Source organism: Trachypithecus francoisi, unplaced genomic scaffold (assembly GCF_009764315.1).
Source record: "Trachypithecus francoisi isolate TF-2019V2 unplaced genomic scaffold, Tfra_2.0 Lachesis_group3, whole genome shotgun sequence".
Classification (NCBI taxonomy): Eukaryota; Metazoa; Chordata; class Mammalia; order Primates; family Cercopithecidae; genus Trachypithecus; species Trachypithecus francoisi.
In genome coordinates, this window is record NW_022681468.1 from 71,244,271 (window position 1) to 71,268,387 (window position 24,117).

Sequence of the window (24,117 nt, forward strand, 5' to 3'; positions counted from 1 at the left end):
CTGAAGTGGTGGATCGCTTGAGCTCAAGAGTTCGAAACCAGCATGGGCATCATGGTGAAACTCCACCTCTACAATAAATATGGAAATTGGGCCAACAGAGTGAGACCCTGTCTCAAGTAAATACATACATACATACAATACATACAGTGTGGGCAACATGATCAGGAGTCAAAGAAAAGTGGACAATTTCAGTCATTGATTCGGCAAACATTTGTTGAATACAAACATTGTTGAATACAGCACTGACTCCCAAGTGTGTACTTCCCTCCAGGGACACATAAAACTCAAATCCAGTCAGATGTGCCAGGATTGGTTTCTGTGTTTAAGTGTTCAGAGGGACTTTTTCAACCAAAGCAACTGGAAGACTTTTTGCAGTGTTCACCATTTACATAGCTAAAGCACATCCTATAGTAGATTGTGAACCCTAAACAGACATTGTTTAACAGGTTTAAAGAAGAAGCAGGAACTGGGCGCGGTGGCTCAAGCCTGTAATCCCAGCACTTTGGGAGGCCGAGACGGGCGGATCACGAGGTGAGGAGATTGAGACCATCCTGGCTAACACGGTGAAACCCTGTCTCTCCTAAACATACAAAAAACTAGCCGGGCGAGGTGGTGGGCCCCTGTAGTCCCAGCTACTCCGGAGGCTGAGGCAGGAGAATGGCGTAAACCCGGGAGGCGGAGCGTGCAGTGAGCTGAGATCCGGCTACTGCACTCCAGCCTGGGAGACAGAGCCAGACTCCGTCTCAAAAAAAAAAAAAAAAGAAGCAGGAAAACAGGAAAATCCCAGCGGGATGTGTGTGTGTGTGTGTGTGTGTGTGTGTGTGTGTGTGTGTCTGGTTTGGGAAAGGAGTGGGAGAAGCTGATTAAATGCTAACTTTCATACCTTTTGGAAATAACTGGTGGTTGAATTTATGGCTTAATCAATAAGGGTTATTTTGGCTTTTTTGCCCTGTTCTGGGGTAAGGAAGACCTCAACCCTTACTCTGCATCTGGTCCTTAGCATAAAGTACTTACTCTAGGCCCTGCACAGTGGCTCACACCTGTAATCCCAGTACTTTGGGAGGCTGAGGCAGGCGGATCATGAGGTCAGGAGTTCGAGACCAGCCTGGCCAACATGGTGAAACTCAGTATCTACTAAAAATACGAAAAATATCCGGGCATGGTGGTGCGCGCCTGTAATCCCAACTACTCCGGAGGCTAAGGCAGGAGAATCTCTTAAACCTGGGAGGCAGAGGTTGCAGTGAGCTGAGATTGCACCACTGCACTCTAGCCTGGGTGACAGAGCAAGACTCCATCTCGGAAGAAAAAAAAACAAAGTACTTAATCTGTAGAAAAATGTATTGCGATATTAGAGGTGATGATTGTTGAAGTGTGTGGTGTGCATGTATTTGTCCATTCATTTAAAAACAATTTGGTGAATACATTCTCTGTGTAGCATCCTCAACTGCCCTAAAAGAGCTTTCAGAGAAGAAAAGAAATGCAGATGGTCCCAATTTAACCTTGGTTTGACTAAACAATTTTTCAGCCTTTTTTTTTTCTTTCTTTTCTGAAATGGAGTCTCTCTCTGCCGCCCAGGCTGGAGGTGCAGTGGCCGGATCTCAGCTCACTCAAGCTCCGCCTCCTGGGTTCACTCCATTCTCCTGCCTCAGCCTCCCGAGTAGCTGGGACTACAGGTGCTCGCCGCCACACCCGGCTAATTCTTTGTATTTTTTTTAGTAGAGATGGGGTTTCACCGTGTTAACCAGGATGGCCTCGATCTCCTGACCTCATGATCTGCCCGCCTCGGCCTGCCAAAGTGGATTTTTCAACTTTTACGATGGTGAAAGTGACATGCATTCAGAACCTTTCTAGATTTATGATAGTATTGCATTCAGATAAATCCATCATAAATTGAAAGTTTTTGACTTATGATATTTTCAATATGATGGGTTTATCCAAACATAACACCATCGTAAATGGAGGAGCATCTGTATATGTCAATGACTGTAACACAAAGAGGAAAGTGTTTGTGCTGCACTTTAGATAATATGCTATGTTTTTGATGGTATAGTATTAATTCCATTAACTTGACTGTAAATAGCTCAAGGCCATTTAGAAATACCACATGAATAGAGGGAAAGTCCACTTTATTTATTTTTCACAAAGACAAATTGGGATCTTATTGATCCCCTGTGTAGCAAATGATCAAGCTAGAGAAACTGGGGGAATATTAAATAAATATCACTTTGGCATAAAAGGCTATGTCACATTAGAAGTGTATTTTTGTAGCATATTGATTTTTTGCATGCAGTTACTTAATTCTTAGAGCACCTTCTATGAAGACTTGTTATATCACAAAAGACATGTCTACACCAGCAGGCAAAATCACATGATAGAGAAGCCTGGCTTTTGCAGTCAGATGTGTTATCAGAATGCTTGCTCCTGCTTGGCCAGGTGTGGTGGCTCACGCCTGTAATCCCAGCACTTTGGGAAGCTGAAACAGGCAGATCACGAGGTCAGGAGATAAAGACCATTCTGGCTAACACCGTGAAACCCCGTCTCTACTAAAAATACAAAAAAAAAAATTACCTGGGCATGGTGGTGGGCACCTGTAGTCCCAGCTACTCAGGCGGCTGAGGCAGGAGAATGGCGTGAACCCGGGAAGTGGAGCTTGCAGTGAACCGAGATCGCGCCACTGCACTCCAGCCTCGGCAACAGAGTCAGACTCCGTCTAAAAAAAAAAAAAAAAAAAAAAAAACTTGCTCCTGCTTTTTACTAGGTGCATGATCTCGGACAAAGTGTCAACTTTTCTGGGTGTCAGAGTCCTCATCTGAAAACAGAAATAGTACTACCTCTAGGGTTGTTGGATAATCAATAATAGCTAACTTTTTTTAAAAAATTGACACATGGCCGGGCGCGGTGGCTCAAGCCTGTAATCCCAGCACTTTGGGAGGCCGAGACGGCGCGGATCACAAGGTCAGGAGATCAAGACCATCCTGGCTAACATGGTGAAACCCCGTCTCTACTAAAAAATACAAAAAACTAGCCGGGCATGGTGGCGGGCGCCTGTAGTCCCAGCTACTCGGGAGGCTGAGGCAGGAGAATGGCATAAACCCGGGAAGCAGAGCTTGCAGTGAGCTGAGATCCGGCCACTGCACTCCAGCCTGGGCGACAGAGCGAGACTCCGTCTCAAAAAAAAAAAAAAAAAAAAATTGACACATTGGCTGAGTGTCATGGCTTACACCTGTAATCCCAGCAATTCAAAAGGTGGACTCTAGAGGATCACTTGATCCCAGGAGTTGGAGACCAGCCTGGGATACATAGAGAGACCCCATCTCTACAAAAAGTTAAAAAGTTAGCTGGGGATGATGGCATGCACCTGTCGTCCAAGCTACTTGGAGAGGCTGAGGTGGGAGGATTGCTTGAGGCCAGGAGGTTGACGCTGTACTGAGCTGAGATGGTGCCACTGTTTTTTTTGTTTGTTTGTTTGTTTTGATCAACTGTTTTTTTGTTTTGTTTTGTTTTGTTTTTTGTTTTTTGAGTTGAATTCTTGCTCTGTTGCCCAAGCTGGAGTGCAGTGGCATGATCTCGGCTCACTGCAACCTCCGCCTCTGGGGTTCAAGCAATTCTCCATGCCTCAGCCTCCCAAGTAGCTGGGACTACAGGTGTGCCCCACTATGCCCAGCTAATTTTAGTATTTTTAGTAAAGATAGGGTTTCACCATGTTGGCCAGGCTGTTCTCAAACTCCTGACCTCAGGTGATCCACCCACCTCAGCCTCCCAAAGTGCTGGCATTACAGGCATGAGCCACTGCACCCAACCTGTTGTCTCTTTTAAATGTTAAAAAATAAACACGGCCGGGCGCAGTGGCACGATTACACCTGTAATCCCACCACTTTGGGAGGCCGAGGAGGGAAGATCACAAGGTAAGGAGAGTCCATCTCAAAATAAATAAATAAATACATATATAAATACATAAACAATGCTGTTATGAATCTTTGTGTACAAGTTTGTATGTGTGGTTGTATGTTTTCATTTTTCTTAAAAATATATGTACCTAGTTGTCATATGCTAGTAATATGATAATTATGTTTAACTTTTTTTTTTTTTTAAGAGACAGGGTCTTGCTCTGTCACCCAGACTGGAGTGCAAAGGTACAGTCATAGCTCCCTGCAGATTCCAACTCCTAGGCTCAAGCGAGTTTCCCACCTTGACCTCCCCAAGTGGTGGGATTACAGGTGTGAGCCACTGTGCCTGGCCAGTTTAACTGTTTGAGGACATTATGTTTATTATGAAAATTTTCAAAAGTTGAAAGAATGGTACATAGTACCTGTATCTCTCCATTTAAAGTCAATAATTATTGACATTTTTCCAGATTCACATCCCCATTTCTCTCTCTGATTTCATTTTTTAGAGCCAGTACTCTTAACTACTAAATTACATTTGTCCCTAATTAAATGAGTGAACATAGGTAAAATAGTATAATGCTTGACCAATAATGGCTACTCAATAACATAAATTCCCTCCTCTCCGCCTTTCCTCAGTACTTAGAAATGTAGGATCTGGGGCTGCAAGCTCTACATCAAGATGAGAGAAGTGAAAACTGAGTTAGATTCATGAACCTCACTGTCCGCAGTGTTCCTGGACCAAGGTCAGTGGAACTAGGAAAGTGGCCATCCAAACTGTGATGATCCAGCAGTTCAATTGCCGGTTGATTTTACTAGGGTGAGATAATTAGGAAGGGCAAAATATATTTTATGAATAGTTAAATTAGCAGGGGGGAAAAAAAAAGAGTCCAAACTATCACAACTATTTTTTATTTCAAGGTAGCAGGAACTTCAGCTCACACATATGCAAACAAACCTATTCTAAAGCAAAATTTAAAACCTCATGTACTAATGCAAACTTTTTCACATTCACCCCACTGAGTCCCTGGACATAAGGAAGGAACTGTATAAATGAACTGACCAGTGCTGAAGTTTTACCAAAACACCAACAGAAAGGGTCAGTTTCTTTCTGGACAGTGATATTGAGCAGGTGAAAAGTATGGCAGCTCATTCACTGATTTTTGAAAAGAACCATAACTTTAGATCCTTGGGGTCCCCAGAACAACTTTCACTCCCATGAAATCCACATGCTTACAAGAAGCTGTTGGGCTTACTGGAAATTTTATGAATTCCAAACCTGCCAATCCTAATTTTCAGGCAGCAGAACTTCAGCAGCCACCTCTTTTTTTTTTTTTTTTTTTGAGACGGAGTCTCGCTCTGTCACCCAGGCTGGAGTGCAGTGGTGCCATCTCAGCTCACTGCTAGCTCACCTCCCAGGTTCACGCCATTCTTCTGCCTCAGCCTCCGGAGTAGCTGGGACTACAGGCGCCTGCCACTACACCCAGCTAATTGTTTTTGTATTTTTAGTCAAGATGAGGTTTCGCCAGGTTAGCCAAGATGGTCTCGATCTCCTGACCTCGTGATCTGCCCGCCTCAGCCTCTCAAAGTGCTGGAATTACAGGCGTGAGCCACCGTGCCCCGCTAGCAGCCACTTCTTATCCAGAGATATCCCTGTAGCAGAGTTTTTCTCCCCATTGCCGAGATCAATCTAGCGAGATTATGAATACTTTTGGTCTTGCAAACACCCAGTTCTGCTGCCTGAGTCCTACTAGATTCAGTCCAGAGATTCTGAACCCTGGCTGTGCATCGAGAAAGACCATTATCACTTCTAGCTAAATTAACAATTTCTTAATATAATCTAATACCTAATCTGTATTCAGATTTTCCCAATTGTCTCCATAATGTCATTTTACAGCTTGTATGTTCAAACTAGAGTCCAACAAAGTCCACGCACTGTTTGTTTTTTATTCTTAAGTCTCTTATAATAATAGAACAATCTTAAATACCCCCAGACCCCCTACTTTTTCTTAATGCCATTGACGTGATGAAGAAACTAAGTCAGTTTGTCCTGTAGAATGTCCTACATTCTGGATTTGTCTGATGGTTTCCTTGTGATGACCTGCCCCTGTTCCTCTATTTCTTGTATCTCCTGTAAGCTGGTTGTTAGATCTAAATGGTTGCTTAGATACAGGTTACACAATTTTGGTAAGAAATTTTATAGGTTATGCTGTGTCCTTCTTACTGAATTATATCAGGTGCACAAAATATCTGGTTGCTCCATTGATAGTGAGGCCAAGATTGATCAGTGCAGTCAAATGGTCACAGTCTGATGTCTCCCATTACAAAGTTGTGTTTCCCCCTTTGACCAGTAAATTAATCTGTGGACTGCCCTTTGGTCCTTTTATTTACCACCACCATGTGCCATGCTTACAACCTAGAAGATAAAAGGGAAAACTAACTAAATAAATAATTATCTTTTCTTTTCTGGTTTGAATCAGTAGATTGAAATCGTACAATGTTCTCTGATCAACTGGAGTGAAATTAGAATAATAGAATGAAATTTAGGAAATTTACAAATATTTGGAAATTAACTCCTACTTTTTTTTTTTTTTTTTTTTGAGACGGAGTCTTGCTCTGTCGCCCAGGCTGGAGTCCAGTGGTGCGATCTCGGCTCACTGCAAGCTCCGCCTCCTGGGTTCACGCCATTCTCCTGCCTCAGCCTCCTGAGTAGCTGGGACTACAGGCGCCCGCCATCTCGCCTGGCTAGTTTTTGTATTTTTTTTTAAGTAGAGACGGGGTTTCACCGTGTTAGCCAGGATGGTCTCGATCTCCTGACCTCATGATCCACCCGTCTCGGCCTCCCAAAGTGCTGGGATTACAGGCTTGAGCCACCGCGCCAGGCCTACTTTTTTTTTTTTTTTTGGACAGCGTTTTGCTCTTGTTGACCAGGCTGGAGTGCAATGGCGCGATCTCGGCTCACCACAACTTCCGCCTCCTGGATTCAAGAGATTCTCCTGCCTCAGCCTCCCGAGTAGCTGGGACTACAAGCTCCCGCCACCATGCCCGGCTAATTTCTGTTAGTTTTAGTAGAAACCAAGTTTCACCATGTTGGCCAGGCTGGCCTCAAACTCCTGACTTCAGGAGATCCACCTGCCTCAGCCTCCCAAAGTGCTGGGATTACAGGCGTGAGCCTCCGCTCCTGGCCTAACTCCTACATTTCTAATTTTTAATTAAGCCAAGATTGAGGCCAGGCGCAGTGGCTCACACCTGTAATTCCAGCACTTTGGGAGGCCAAGGTGAGTGGATCACCTGAGGTCAGGAGTTCAAGACCAGCCTGACCAACATGATAAAACTCCATCTCTACTAAAATTACAAAAATTAGCTGGGTGTAGTGGCACATGCCTGTAGTCCTAGCTACTCAGGAGACTGAGGCAGGAGAATCACTTGAACCTGGGAGGCGGAGGTTAAAATGACCCAAGATTGCACCACTGCATTCCAGCCTGGGGGACAGAGCAAGACTCTATTTCGAAACAAACAGACAAATAAACAAGATTGTAAAAATTGGACGAAGCATGGTGGCTCACACTTGTAATCCCAGTACTTTGCGAAGGCTTGAGGCCAGGAGTTTGAGACCAACCTAGCCAACATGGCAAAACCCTGTCTCTACTAAAAATTAGCCAGGCATGTTAGCACATGCCTGTAATCCCAGCTACTTGAGAGGCTGAGGCATTAGAATCACTTGAACTCAGTAGGCAGAGGTTGTAGTAAGTGGAAGTTGCACCACTGCACTCCTGCCTGGGCAACAGAACGAGACTGTCTAAAAATAAAAAAATAAAAATAAAAGATTTTCTAACCCAGCTTTATAATTGGACTCTCTCCTCCAAACTTGCTTCTCCACCAGTATTCCTGATGCAGAGACTGGGTCTCTAGTTCTGCAAGCCAGAAACCAGGCAGCATCCTGCCACCTCCTTCTTCTTCATTCTCACCCTTCCTTAGCCAATTGATCACCAGTCCTCAAAATTTTATCCTCTAGCATATATCAGACTTGTTCACTGTTTTTTATCTCCCTGGTCCGGGCTGCTGTCATCTCTCACCAGGGATATTACAGTTCTTATAGTCTTACCCACCTCCTGCTTGTTCTCCACATTGTAGACAGAGAAATCTTTGCCAAGCTCAGAGCTCATCCTGCGTACAATCCTTCAATTGCTTTGCATTTTAGCATAAAGATCAAGATCTTCAATGAGGTCTGCAGGGGCTAATCCAGAACTCCTGCCTCCCAGCTCCTATACCCTCTTGCTTTCTGTGCTACAGCTGCTATAGCAACACTGACTGTTCCTCAAATGCCTTGTGCTCTTTCCTGGCACAGGACCTTTGCACTCATTGTTCCCACTGCTGCCAATGCTCTTATGCAGCCTCTTTGCTCAGCTAGCTTCTACATTTCACTCAGATCTCAAACCCAGAATCATTTTCTCAGAGATATTGTCCTTAATCCCTCAGACCAGGACAGGTCTCTCCAGTGGTGTGTGCTGTCAGCATCATGTGTCTTCCCTTCTAATCACAGTATGGATTAATTTTTTTGTGATCAGTGGATTAATGCTTATCTCCCCCACTAGATTGCTCACCCACTGAAGGATGTGACTGTGCCTCTTTTGCTCACCACTCTCCTTGTGCCTAGCACTTCAGCTGGCATGTAGTAGGAGCGCTCTCTCTCTCTCTCTCTCTCTGCATATATATATATAAATAATAGATTATATATATAATTTAAATGTTATGTTAAATGTTAAGTTTAAAAAACATGATGAAGGGCCAGGCATGATAGCTCATGCCTGTAAGCCCAGCACTTTGGGAGGCCAAAACAGGCAGATCACTTGAGGTCAGGAGTTCCAGACCAGCCTGGCCGAGATGGTGAAACCCCATCTCTACTAAAAATACAAAAAATAGCTGCGTGTGGTGGCGGGCACTTGTAATCCCAGCTACTCAGGAGGCCGAGGCAGGAGAATCACTTGAACCCAAGAGGTAGAGGTTGCAGTGAGCCAAGATCACGCCACTGCACTCCAGCCTGGGCGACAGAGTGAGACTCCATCTCAAATAAATAAATAAATAAATATTAATGTGGAGTAAAATTCTTATTTATTTATCATTTCCACATATTTTTAAGAAGCAGGATTATTCAGTGTTGTCTTGTTTCCTGCTTTTGACTGAACATTATATGCAAAAATGTATACCATATATAGGCAAAAGATGTTTGTGCAGAGAAAAAGGTTGAACGACAATGTTACTGGTGATTGCTTTTGGTAGATAGGATTTCAGAGGAATTTTGTTTCTTCTTCAGACTTTCCATATTTTCCAAATATTTTTACAGTGAGCACATATGTTTTTATAATTAGGAGACAGCTATGATTAAGAACTTACACTTTGGTGTTAGCTAGATTTGAGTTCCAGTCTCAGCTCTACCTTGGCTGTGTATTAGCTGACTGACCTGGGCAAGTTACTTAACCTCCCCTAAGGCTCAGAAGAATACCTACCCACAAGGTTGTTGCAAGAAGCAAATGACACAATACATAGAAATCACTTAGCACAATTTCTAGCATATCATTAGTAGTAGCTCTTATTATAGATTTTGATCTGATTAAAATAATGTTACTTTTAGGCAACTCTGGGCTCACTGCCTATGGGTTAGCCCTGCTCCACAAGGAGCAGTCACTCTAAAAAAAAATAAATCAATCAAAATTAAAACAAATAAATAGGCCGGGTGCAGCAGCTCACGCCTATAATCCCAGCACTTTGGGAAGCCAAGGTGGGTGGATCACTTGAGGTCAGGAGTTCGAGACCAGCCTGGCCAACATGGTGAAACCCCATCTCTACTGAAAATACAAAAATTAGCTGGGCCTTGTGGCGGGCACTTGTAATCCCATTTACTTGGGAGGCTGAGGCAGAAGAATTGCTTGAACTCAGGAGGTGGAGCTTGCAATGAGCCGAGATTGCACCACTGCACTGCAGGCTGGGCCACAGAGCGAGATTCCATCTCAAAAAATAATAACAATAATAAACTAAATAAATAAATAAAACAAATAAATAAATGTATTACTTTAAATTTTTAAAATAGCCTTTCTTTGGGAAAGAAAAAAAATGAAAATAAAGTTCATATCTAGTTTCAATTATATTTTCACAAAGAAAAAATATCCAGAATGTTGAAATTACTGGACCTGAAGGACCAACTGTAAGAAGCAAGGTAATTGAAATTCAGGAAATTAATTCCTGAGTCACTTTCTAAAAATAAACCCAAACAACAACCACAATGAACACCTAACATTGCCAACCTAGAGGGAGGTGAGAAAGCAAACACTGAATGGATTCATACCCTGAAGTACAGCTGCAATAGCAGAGCCCCTCACAAATCTTCAATACGGTGAGAGCGAGCAGCAAACAACGTAGCCAAACTGATTTGACTTGTCTCAAAAACACAGTGGGCAGCAGTGGGATCTGGACAACCCTCTAGCTGATGAACACAGGCTTAGAGGACTTCAGCTTCTCCATAGCAAACGGGCAAATTTGTTCTGAAACCCAGTTGATAACTTTGTAAATTATCTAGGATTGACATGTCCTGTTTCAGTTAGGACATGTGGAGTGAGACTGACCAGCTTTGTTACTGTATTTGTTAGGTTTTCTCTGGTGGAAAGACTCCACTGGAATCCCAGCTCCACCACTTACCAGCTTTGTGACTTTGGCTGAAAACCACTCCTGGGCTTCGTTTTCTCATTTGTAGATGGGGATGATAATTCCTCCCTCACCAGGAGACTGTGCAGATGGAATGTGATAACATATGTGAGAGTCTAGACCAGAGCCTGACAATTGGCAGGACTGACATGTTACTCCGCACCTCCTAGGATGACCCAACCCAAGAGATACAAGTAACTGAACTGTGCCTGTACCTGAGCAGTTACGGCAGTGAGAGTCACGGCCAACTTCATCTGTGGGGCCTGTACCCTGCAAACAGGGTTCTGTGCAAGTGGTGGAGGCTTCAGAGAGGGGATAGAGGCAGCCTCCGCCTTCAGGAAGCAGCATCACTCACCAGCCCTTTCACCCACTAGACTGTTAATGGAGGTTTTAAATAGAAAATGACGTGATCTTCTTTCTTGAATGATTATACTGCTAAAGTTTCTAAATATAAACTTAAACTATGATACCCCCTACATACACACACACACAGTCCTTATGTCAGAGTGGTGACTGTCCACCTGTCACAGCTTTTTCACAACTTTTTATTTTGAAAAATTTCAAAGATAGAAAAGTTGTAAGTAGTACAATGGACACCATATGTCACCAGATGTTCACTCAGATTTATCAATTAAATTTTACTGCATTTACGTTCTATTTTTAAAAAATCGTTTGCTGAACCATTTAAGAGTTAACTATAGACACTGTGACACTTCATCCAAAAATACTTCGGCATGTATCTCCTAAGAATAAAAATATTCATCCTATGTAACTATAAAATAAGTATCTCACTCAGGAAATTTTACATTAATACAATAGTAGTATTGAAAATACAGTTCATATTCAGAATTTCCCAGTTATTCCAATAATACTCTTTGTAGGTTTTTAATATACAGGATCCAGAAGAAAAAAGGAAAGGCTGGGCGCGGTGGCTCAAGCCTGTAATCCCAGCACTTTGGGAGGCCGAGACGGGCGGATCATGAGGTCAAGAGATCGAGACCATCCTGGCTAACATGGTGAAACCCCGTCTCTACTAAAAAATACAAAAAACTAGCTAGGCGAGGTGGCGGGCACCTGTGGTCCCAGCTACTCGGGAGGCTGAGGCAGGAGAATGGCGTAAACCCGGGAGGCGGAGCTTGCAGTGAGCTGAGATCCAGCCACTGCACTCCAGCCTGGGTGACAGAGCAAGACTCCTTCTCAAAAAAAAAAAAAAGAAAAGAAAAAAGGAAAAAAAAAATCTCACATTTCATTTAATTGTCATGTCTTATCCAGTCGATTTCTGAAATTCAGCCCTTTCCTTTTTGGAGCTAGAGCTATTGTTTTCCCATTAATTTTATCCACTTCAGTGGGTCTTATAACTAAATGCAAGCCCCAGTAATTTTACTTCTTCACTTTTGATCCATGTACTTAAAAAAAGTGACTTAATGAATATAATCCCACCATTTCTCAGTTCTTAGCTTTAAACAATATTTCAATAGAGTTGTAATGTTAACAGCATGCGCACAATGACAGATCTGGGCAGGGAAGGTGGAGGCATTCAGCTAAGGGCACATTCAAGTCACAGTAATGACCGAATATTCAGGTAACAAACTGTGGTTGGAGATGAGGCCTGACTCTCTCCCTAGGTAAGGTAAAGAAGGATCTACAAAGAGTGAGAGGAGAAGCCACAAATGGGTAACTTTTCCCAGGGGAGAGAATATTTTGCGAGAAGAACCTTCTGAATGTTGGGAGACTTCCAGGCCAGAAGAGAAGCAGCAGGGTATGCTGGAGATCCAGAAAAACCAGGGGAGTGGGGTGTCCTCGGAGGCAAGGAAGGAATGGAGTGCACAGATAATGAGGAATAGACAATGAATTTCATCCCTGAGCTGCTTATGGTTTTTAATTCAAGATGTGAATTAGGTCAGGTGCCACGGCTCACGCCTGTAATCCCAACACTTTGGGAGGCTGAGGCAGGTGGATCACATGAGGTCAGGAGTTCAAGACCAGCCTGGCCAACATGGTGAAACCCCATGGTATATGCCTGTAATCTCAGCTACTTGGGAGGCTCATGTAGGAGAATTGCTTGAACCCAGGAGACAGAGGTTGCAATGAGCCAGTGAGCCAAGATTGTGCCATTGCACTCCAGCCTGGGCAACAAGAGTGAAACTCTGACAAAAAAAAGAAAAGAAAAAAAAAAGATGTGAATTAAGTATAAAGACGAGGCCAGGAGAGGGGCATTGGGGCCCAGAGCTATGCTAGCTGGAGTCAGATCAGATAACCTTCTGGAGAGGCAGGGTGGAGGCCAGGCCAGAAGCTCCAAGCACCAGACCTCAGATCTCCTGAGGCAAGACTCCTTTAGGTAAGCAAACAGGAATAGGCACTGGGAACTGCGGAGAGGGAGAAACTCAAGCATAATCATCAGGAAGAGAAGTTGCCGAGGAACACATGAAGGGACAAACTGGAGGACAAAAGCCAATTCGGTTGGGATGACCAGGGAACAAATGGAAAGAATCTGTGTCCTTGACAACGCTGAACCACTGAGTTAACCAACTGCAAAACTGCCCCACTGCTGTACTACTTCTTGTTATGTAAAATAATAAATATCTGTATTGTTTAAAAAAAAGGCAAACTAAGGCCGGGCGCGGTGGCTCAAGCCTGTAATCCCAGCACTTTGGGAGGCCGAGACGGGCGGATCACGAGGTCAGGAGATCGAGACCATCCTGGCTAACACGATGAAACCCCGTCTCTACTAAAAAAATTCAAAAAACTAGCCGGGCGAGGTGGTGGGCGCCTGTAGTCCCAGCTACTCGGGAGGCTGAGGCAGGAGAATGGCGTGAACCCGGGAGGCGGAGCTTGCAGTGAGCTGAGATCCGGCCACTGCACTCCAGCCTGGGCGACCGAGCGAGACTCCGTCTCAAAAAAAAAAAAAAAAAAAAGGCAAACTAAATCAATAAATTAAGAAACTCCCTAAAAAGCACAGTTTTAAAAAAAAGTCTTAAGAGTCAAGAAAATGAAGTAAAAATATCAAATAGGTGAACATAATGTAGTTACAATAATTATAGCAAATCTACTCAACTTGTTGAGCAGATCTTAAACGTATAATTAGATTTAAATGTTTATAAAGAACAAGGCTGTCAGTGAGTAATTTGATTTTTAAAAGATCAGATAAAAAAACAGAAAGGCAGGCAAAAGGAAAATCTGGCCGGGCACAGTGGTTCACGCCTGTAATCCCAACACTTTGGAAAGCCAAGGCAGGTGGATTACCTGAGGTCAGGAGTTCGAGACCAGACTGGCCAACATGGTGAAACCCTGTCTGTACTAAAAACACAAAAATTAGCCAGGCATGGTGGCAGGTGTCTGTACTACCAGCTACTTGGGAGGTTGACGCAGGAGAATCGCTTGAACCTGGAGGCGGAGGTTGCAGTGAGCTGAGATCCTGCCACTGCACTCCAGCCTGGGCAACAGAGCAAGACTCTGTCTCAAAAAAAAGAGAGAAAATGTATATAACTCTCAGTTTCTTAAGACACATGAATATATATATACACACACACACACACACGCACACACACACACACACGGTCATGTATGACTTAACCATAGAGAATACATTCCGAGTAAAGCATTAGGCAATTTCATCATTGTGTGCACATCATCAAGTGTACTTACCACAAACTTAGATGGTATGGCTACTACACACCTAGGCTATATGGTGCAGCTGATTGCTCCTAGGCCGCAAACCTGTGCACCATGTTACTGTACTAAATACTGTAGGCAGTGGTCACACAATGGTATTTGCGTATCTAAACATAGCTAAAAACAGAAAAAGTGCAGTAAAAATATGGCGTTATAATCTATTTATTTATTTATTTTTGAGACGGAGTCTCACTCTGCTGCCCAGGCTGGAGTGCAGTGGTGTGATCTCGGCTCAGTGCAACCTCCGCCTCCCAGGTTCAAGCGATTCTCCTGCCTCAACCTCCCGAGTAGCTGGGATTATAGGCGTGCGCCACCACACCAAGCTAATTTTTGTATTTTTAGTAGAGATGGGGTTTCACCATGTTGGCCAGGCTGATCTCAAAATTCTGACCTCAGGTGATCCGCCCACCTCGGCCTCCCAAAGTGCTGGGATTACAGGCGTGAGGCACTGCGCCCAGCCTATGGTGTTATAATCTTATGGGACCACTGTTGTATATGTGGTTTGTGGTTCACAGAAATGTTGTTATATGGTGCATGCCACTATATACGCACACACACAGGCACACACACATGCACACACATGTGCACACACGCACACACACACACACACGGTCATGTATGACTTAACCATAGAGAATACATTCCGAGTAAAGCATTAGGCAATTTCATCATTGTGTGCACATCATCAAGTGTACTTACCACAAACTTAGATGGTATGGCTACTACACACCTAGGCTATATGGTGCAGCTGATTGCTCCTAGGCCGCAAACCTGTGCACCATGTTACTGTACTAAATACTGTAGGCAGTGGTCACACAATGGTATTTGCGTATCTAAACATAGCTAAAAACAGAAAAAGTGCAGTAAAAATATGGCGTTATAATCTATTTATTTATTTATTTTTGAGACGGAGTCTCACTCTGCTGCCCAGGCTGGAGTGCAGTGGTGTGATCTCGGCTCAGTGCAACCTCCGCCTCCCAGGTTCAAGCGATTCTCCTGCCTCAACCTCCCGAGTAGCTGGGATTATAGGCGTGCGCCACCACACCAAGCTAATTTTTGTATTTTTAGTAGAGATGGGGTTTCACCATGTTGGCCAGGCTGATCTCAAAATTCTGACCTCAGGTGATCCGCCCACCTCGGCCTCCCAAAGTGCTGGGATTACAGGCGTGAGGCACTGCGCCCAGCCTATGGTGTTATAATCTTATGGGACCACTGTTGTATATGTGGTTTGTGGTTCACAGAAATGTTGTTATATGGTGCATGCCACTATATACGCACACACACAGGCACACACACATGCACACACATGTGCACACACGCACACACACACACACACGGTCATGTATGACTTAACCATAGAGAATACATTCCGAGTAAAGCATTAGGCAATTTCATCATTGTGTGCACATCATCAAGTGTACTTACCACAAACTTAGATGGTATGGCTACTACACACCTAGGCTATATGGTGCAGCTGATTGCTCCTAGGCCGCAAACCTGTGCACCATGTTACTGTACTAAATACTGTAGGCAGTGGTCACACAATGGTATTTGCGTATCTAAACATAGCTAAAAACAGAAAAAGTGCAGTAAAAATATGGCGTTATAATCTATTTATTTATTTATTTTTGAGACGGAGTCTCACTCTGCTGCCCAGGCTGGAGTGCAGTGGTGTGATCTCGGCTCAGTGCAACCTCCGCCTCCCAGGTTCAAGCGATTCTCCTGCCTCAACCTCCCGAGTAGCTGGGATTATAGGCGTGCGCCACCACACCAAGCTAATTTTTGTATTTTTAGTAGAGATGGGGTTTCACCATGTTGGCCAGGCTGATCTCAAAATTCTGACCTCAGGTGATCCGCCCACCTCGGCCTCCCAAAGTGCTGGGATTACAGGCGTGAGGCACTGCGCCCAGCCTATGGTGTTATAATCTTATGGGACCACTGTTGTATATGTGGTTTGTGGTTCACAGAAATGTTGTTATATGGTGCATGCCACTATATACGCACACACACAGGCACACACACATGCACACACATGTGCACACACGCACACACACATGCACATATAAGTATATAGCTCTATATATGTATATACACATATATGGGCATATGTGTGTATATATGTATGTATGTATGTATAGTATACACAATTTGCCCCATGAAGGAGGCACTGATGAATACGGAAGCATTCCTGATTATTCAGGTGGTGTGAGCAAGGGAAAGTAGAGTACTAACTGCTGATGGTTGAAAAGAGGTTTGAGGTGCTCTTGCCAACTAACAAGATATTTTTTGCCCGAATAACTAGAATGAGTAGTGCATTCACAATGCATGGTATTAATATGGTTTGAAAGCAGTGTGAGTACGTCATAGCAGACGGGGACGTGGCATGCAGTCTCTATTGTCTTGTGTCTCTGTGGTAAACTCTTCTCAGTAGATACTGAATAATCAGGGTGAGATTATTAACCCCTTCTTCATCTCTGTGAAATTAACCCCACAGCACTGCAGTTTACCAGTACAAACCTTACTGTAGAGTTGTTTACAGGATTGTGAATAAATTCATCGGGTTCTAATTTGCAAGTCAGACTCTAAAATTTTCAATCTTTTTGCCTTCAATTTAGTTTGAAAACAGTCTGTTCCCGAGTTATGACAAAGGAAGGGAGAAGTATATTTTCACCCTCAAACTGATAGAATAACTGTTTAAATGAAACACCCATATTCCACTTAGAGACTGTAGGATTGACCACTTTCCTGTTCTTACGCCTCCTAATTCTTAAGTGGGAGTTGTGGGGACTTTAACAGCTGCACATTTCCAACACAGTCCTCCCTAAATGGTGTCAAATGACTGGGAATGAAGTTTTGGGAACTCTGGATGATTTATGCAGCCACTTAGTCATCGTTGTTCCATCAGGGGAAACAATGAGAGGCTTTTGTTTGTGTTTCTGTGTGTAGGGTGTGAGGGACAAAGAGAAGCAAATATTCATATAATGAAACTTTGGTCCTCTTTTTTCCCTCTCAACAGAGGTCTTTATCTTCAAATTACTATAAATATAACATAAAAATAGAATATATACTGCATTGTGGCACTTTCTACATTGTTTTCATGTATTTGCCTAGAAAGCTGCTTTTTTTCCTTCTCTCTCTCTTTTTTTTTTTTAATTAATTTTTTTTGAGATGGAATCTCTCTTGCTCTGTTGCCCAGGCTGGAGTGTAGTGGTGTGATCTAGGCTCACTGCAACCTCCGCCTCCTGGGTTCAAGAAATTCTCCTGCCTCAGCCTGCTGAGTAGCTGGGATTATAGGTGCGCGCCACCATGCCTGACTAATTTTTGGATTTTTAATTGAGACGGGGTTTCCCCATGTTGATCAGGCTAGTCTTGAACTCCTGACCTTGTGATCCACCCACCTCGGCCTTCCAAAGTGCTGGGATTATAGGCGTCGGCCACCGCACCTGGCCCCTTCTCTGTTTTTCAAAAAAAGGTAATGCATGAATACATTCTAACCATAAAATAATCAAACATTATGGAAGTACGAAGAATAAAAAGCCAGTCTCCCTTCATTGCCCTCACCCAACCTCCACCCCCACCATCCAGGCCCTACAAAAAAGATCTTTTTTTCAAGAAAATAAAACCTCCATTGCCCTGGTTTTGGGCAGTTTCATAAGAACAGAAGACATATTGCAAGTAACAGGAAAATTCTAAAATATGGAAAATCAGAAATCACTGCAAATGGACCCCACTGTGGAGCATACCCCAGGCAAGTGCCAGGGAAAATTGTGGCAGTGTTTGAATGCAGGTCGAGGTAGCTCCTCTGAAGAAAAGGCACGTGGAGCCAAAAATATCTGGGTTTACTTCTTTCTACCTCTGCCACTAGCTAGCCAGCTATCCTTGGGCAACTTTAGTTTCCCTAGCCATAAGGTAGACATGGTCACAGAGGCATGAAATGAGATTGTGTGTACAAAACACCTGTCAAATGCCTGAATACTAGGTCTTCAGCAAATATTAGTTTTCCTCTGACCTCAGAAGAACTTTGCTGCATGTAAGGCACCTAACAGTTAACTCCTGGTAAAGTTCTAGTTATTTCTGGATGTCGGTGGGGAAATGATAATCCTATTTTGTACACTGGTTATAAAAGGTGAAAAAGAGCATGGTTTGCTGTCCTGCCAGACTGCTCAGAGCATGTCAGTGTTTTGCAGGGTTAATTAAAGGCTGATGTGAAAATAGGTCTCCACTACATTTGGGTTCAGGCAATGAATGTGGATTCAGACAAGAGTGTTGAGGATTAAGAAATCCTGGTGGCTGGGCGTGGTGGTTCACGCCTGTAATCCCTGCACTTTGGGAGGCCAAGACGGGCGGATTATGAGGTCAGGAGATCTAGACCATCCTGGCTAACACGGTGAAACCCCGTCTCCACTAAAAATACAAAAAATTAGCCGGGCGCAGTGGTGGGCCCCTGAAGTCCCAGCTACTCAGGAGGCTGAGGCAGGAGAATGGCATGAACCCGGGAGGCGGAGCTTGCAGTGAGCCGAGATCGCACCACTGCACTCCAGCCCGGGCAACAGAGTGAGACTCTGCCTCAAAAAAAAAAAAAAAAAAAAAAAAAGAAATCCTGGTAGGCCAGATGTGGTGGCTCAGGCCTGTAATCCCACACTTTGGGAAGCCAAGGTGGGTGGATCGCTTGAGCCCAGGAGTTCAAGACCAGCCTGGGTAACATAGGGAAATCACCCCCCTGCCCAGTCTCTATAAACAATTTTTTAAAAATTAGCCAGGTGTGCTAGGGTGCATCTGTATTCCCAGCTACTCAGGAGGCTGAGGTGGAAGGATTGCCTGGGGCTGCAGTGAGCTATTATTGTGCCACTGCACTCGAACCTGGGTAACAGAGCAAGGCCCTGTCTCAAAAATAAAAATTAATAAAAGAAATCCTGGCCAGGCACAGTGGCTTATACCTGTAATCCCAGCACTTTGGGAGGCCAAAGTGGGCAGACCACCTGAGGTCAGGAGTTCGAGACCAGCCTGGCTAACATGGTGAAACCCTGTCTCTACTAAAAATACAAAAATCAGCTGGGTGTGGTGGCATGTGCTTGTAGTCCCAGCTATTCAGGAGGCTGAGGCAGGAGAAGCGCTTGACTTGGGAGGCAGAAGCTGCAGTGAGCCAAGATCACACCACTGCACTCCAGCCTGGGCAACAGAGGAAACTAAAAAAAAGGCCGGGCGCGGTGGCTCAAGCCTGTAATCCCAGCATTTTGGGAGGCCGAGACGGGCGGATCACGAGGTCAGGAGATCGAGACCATCCTGGCTAACACGGTGAAACCCCCTCTCTACTAAAAAATAAAAACTAGCCGGGCGATGTGGCGGGCGCCTGTAGTCCCAGCTACTCGGGAGGCTGAGGCAGGAGAATGGCGTGAACCCAGGAGGCGGAGCTTGCAGTGAGCTGAGATCCGGCCACTGCACTCCAGCCTGGGCGACAGAGCAAGACTCCGTCTCAAAAAAAAAAAAAAAAAAAAAAACAACAACAAAGAAAGAAAGAAATCCTGATAATCATGGGTATATTATCTCCCAGAAACCTGTATCACTAGGTAACTCATTAAAAGAACAAATGTAATAATGGGGAACACTGATACAAGAACATCAGATTCTCATTATTTTTTTAAATATGGAACATTTCACAAATGTGCGTGTCAGCCTGGGCAGGGTCAGTGCTAATCTCTGTATTGTTCCAATTTTTAGTATACATGCTGTTAAAGTGAGCATGGATTATTGCTTTTAATAGACTATTTTCTTTTCTTTTTGTTTTTCTTTTTTTCTGAGGCAGAGTTTCACTCTGTCACCCAGACTGACATGCAGTGATGCGATCTTGACTCACTGCAACCTCTGTCTCCTGGGCTCAAGTGATCTTCCAGCCTCACCCTCCTGAGTAGCTCGGACTACAGGCACAAGACACCATGCTTGGCTAATTTTTGTATATTTTTTTAGTAAGGACAGGGTTTTGCCATGTTACCCAGGCTGGCTCCTAACTCCTGAACTCAAAGCAAATCTGCCTGCCTTGTCCTCCCAAAGTTCTGGGATTACACATGTGAGCTACCATTAATAGACTATTGTCTAGAGCAGTTCTAGGTTCATAGCAATGTTAAGTTGAAAGTACAGAGATGGCCAGGTGCGGTGGCTCATGCCTTGGCTGGTAGATCACTTGAGGTCAGGAGTTTGAGACCAGCCTGGCCAAAACAGTGAAACCCCATCTCTACTAAAAATACAAAAATTAGCCAGCTGTGGTGGTTCACACCTGTAATCCCAGCTACTCAGGAGGCTGAAGCAGGAGAATCACTTGAACCCAGGAAGCGGAGGTTGCAGTGAGCCAAGACATTGCACCCCAGCCTGGACAACAAAGTGAGACCCTGTCACACACACACACAAAGAAGTACAGAGATAACTCATATACGCCTTTCCTAGACATACATGCATAGCCCTCCCCCCAGCAACATCTTGCACCAAAGCAGTACCTTTGTTACAATTGATGAACCTATATTGACACATCATTATCATAAACTATGAAAGTTCATAGTTTACATTAGGATTTAGGCCAGGTACAGTGGTTCATGCCTGTAATTCCAGCACTTTGGTAGGCTGATAGGGGCGGATCACCTGAGGTCAGGAGTTTGAGACCAGCCTGGGCAACATGGTGAAAGTCCGTCTCTACTAAAATAAATAAATAAATACAAAAATTAGCCCATTGTGGTGGCAGGTGCCTGTAATCCCAGGTACTTGGGAGACTAAGAGGTAATAGGTATGTGGTCCTATCTCAATGTTGTTTTAATTTGCGTATCACTAGGAGAATCACTTGAACCTGGGAGGTGGAGGTTGCAATGAGCCGAGATCGCACCACTGTACTCCAGCCTGGGTGACAGAGCAAGACTCTGTCTCAAAAAAAAAAAAAAGTTAACTCTTAGTTTTATACATTCTATAGGTTTTAACAAATGTATAATGACATGTATTCATGTATTCATCATCATAGTATCATACAGTGTAGTTTCACTGCCCTAAAAACCCTCTAGGCTCTGACTATTCATCACTTATTTTTCCCCAACCCCTGTGTGTCTGGTTTTTCCTTTTGTCTTTTTAATTTTTTTTAAATTTTTATTTATTTTTAGTATTGAAACATTCTCGGCCGGGCGCAGTGGCTCACGCCTGTAATCACAACACTTTGGGAGGCTGAGATGGGTGGATCACCTGAGGTCAGAAGTTCAAGACCAGCCTGACCAACATGGTGAAACTCAAATTCCTCATGGCTGATCTCAAATTCCTGGGCCTAAGTGATCCTCCTGCCTCAGCCTACCAAGTAGCTGGGACTATAGGCACACACTACTATGCCTGGCCGCCTTTTCTAGAATGTCATATAATTGGAAACATACAATAGGTAGCCTTTTCAGATTGGCTTCTTTCACTTAGTAATATGTATTGAAGGTGCCTCCATGTCTTTTCATGGCTTGATAACTCATTTATTTTCAGTGCTGAATAGTATTCCACTATCTGGATGTACCACAGTTTATCCATTCACCTACTGAGGACATTTTCATATTGCTTCCATGTTTTGATCATTATGGACAAAGCTGCTATAAACATTGATGTGCAGGTTTTTGTGGGGACATAAGTGTTCAGCTTATTTGGTAAATACCTACGAACACAATTGCTGTATCTTGTGGTAAGATGTTTAGTTTTGTAAGAAACAGCCAAACTGTTTTCCAAAGGGGCTGTATCATTTGGCATTCCCAACAGCGATGAATGAGAGTTCCTGTTGTTCCACATCCTCACTAGCATTTGCTGTTGTCAGTGTTGTGAATTTTTGTCATTCTAATAGGTATATGGTCCTATCTCGTTGTTGTTTTAATTTGCGTATCCCTAGTGACATATGAAAATATTTTCGACATACCCTTTCAAAGCATAGAGTTTCCTCCTGCTAATCGCAGAAGGAAAATCAGAGACTGAAAGCAGACATATGTATGTGTTCTTAAGGCTTGAAGATTATGGAGACCACAAGACCACGAGCAAGAAACGTAGGTAACCTCTGGGGACTGAGAGCAGCACTTGGTTGACAGCAAACATGGGGTTGAGGATTGGTCCCATCATTGCAAGGATTCTACCTACAAGAATGAGCTTGGAAACACACATTTCCATGTAGCCTAACAATGAGAATTCAGCCGGGAAAAAAAAAAAAAAGAAAAATTTTCATATGCTTATTTGCCATCTGTATATTTTCTTTGGTGGGTTGGTTCTAATCTTTTGCCCATTATTTAATCAGGTTATTTTTCTTATTCTTGTGTTTTAAGAGGTCTTTATATATTTTGAATAACAGTCATTTATTAGATAAGTCTTTTGCAAATATTTTTTCCCAGTCTGTGGCTCATCTTCTCATTCTCTTGAAATTATTTTAAAATTATTTGTAACTGTTGATTAACATGGCTATTTGGGAGTTCAGAAGCCTCAGTTTTCATTACCAAGAAAATGTTCTACAGTCATTCAACAGGCGAGCTCATAATAAGCTGAAAGTATCGGCCGGGCAGGGTGGCTCACACCTGTTAATCCCCGCACTTTGGGAGGCCGAGGCGGGTGGATCACTTGAGGTCAGGAGTCCGAAACCAGCCTGGCCAACATGGAGAAACCCGGTGTCTACTAAGAATACAAAAATTAGCTGGGCGTTGGGGCGGGCGCCGGTAATGCCAGCTGCCCGGGAGGAGAATTGCTTGAACCTGGGAGGCGGAGGTGGCACTCCAGCCTGAGCTACAGAACGAGACTCAGTCTAATAATAATAGTAATAGTAATAGTAATAGTAATAATAAGCTGAAAGTACTTTTCTGGAGATAAAGATTAAGGCACTGACCTCCGACTTCTGGAGGGATCAACTTGCATTTTCTGCAGTCTATTAAAGCCTAGAGTGCCCTCTGCTGGTTACCTTCTGAAAACCAGGCAGTCGATGGTTTCAACTCATTTATTTTTGAAATAACATCATAAATAATAGTCCTTAATCTCCTGTGATTTCTTTATCAAGTGACCTTCTGAAGGCTTATCTCAAAGAGAGAAAAACGACTATTCTTTTTTGTTTGTTTGTTTGTTTTTGTTTTGAGATAGAGTCTCGCTCTGTCGCCCAGACTGGAGTGCAGTGCCACGATCTCGGCTCACTGCGAGCTCCGCCTCCCGGGTTCACGCCATTCTCCTGCTTCAGCCTCCCGAGTAGCTGGGACTACAGGCGCCCGCAACCACGCCCGGCTAATTTTTTTTTTTTTTTTTTTTTTGTATTTTAGTAGAGACGGGGTTTCACCGTGTTAGCCAGGATGGTCTCGATCTCCTGACCTCGTGATCCGCCCGTCTCGGCCTCCCAAAGTGCTAGGATTACAGGCATGAGCCACCGCGCCCGGCCGAAAAATGACTATTCTTTTTTTTTTTTTTTTTTGAGACGGAGTCTCGCTCTGTCGCCCAGGCTGGAGTGCAGTGGCCGGATCTCAGCTCACTGCACGCTCCGCCTCCCGGGTTCACGCCATTCTCCTGCCTCAGCCTCCCAAGTGACTGGGATTACAGGCGCCCGCCACCTCGCCCGGCTAGTTTTTTGTATTTTTAGTAGAGAGGGGTTTCACCGTGTTCGCCACGATGGTCTCGATCTCCTGACCTCGTGATCCGCCCGTCTCGGCCTCCCAAAGTGCTGGGATTACAGGCTTGAGCCACCGCGCCCGGCCAAAATGACTATTCTTTAATAACAACTTGATTCCTTAGTCAGAAGTGTCTTATTCCACCCCACCAGCCTGTGGAAAAAGAAAAAGAAAAAAAAAGTGTGTCTGCTACATCTGCAGCATGTGTAGAATTTTTTAAAGTGTGTCTAAGATAC

General features: G+C 43.9%; 1 non-coding gene across 1 annotated transcript; it reads right to left on the reverse strand.

The window, feature by feature from the left end:
* Positions 1 to 19,893: 19,893 nt before the first annotated feature.
* On the reverse strand, positions 19,894 to 19,997 carry LOC117071681. The gene has a single exon (XR_004432440.1). It is a non-coding gene; the product is annotated as a U6 spliceosomal RNA (small nuclear RNA).
* Between the last annotated feature and the right edge of the window lie 4,120 nt (positions 19,998 to 24,117).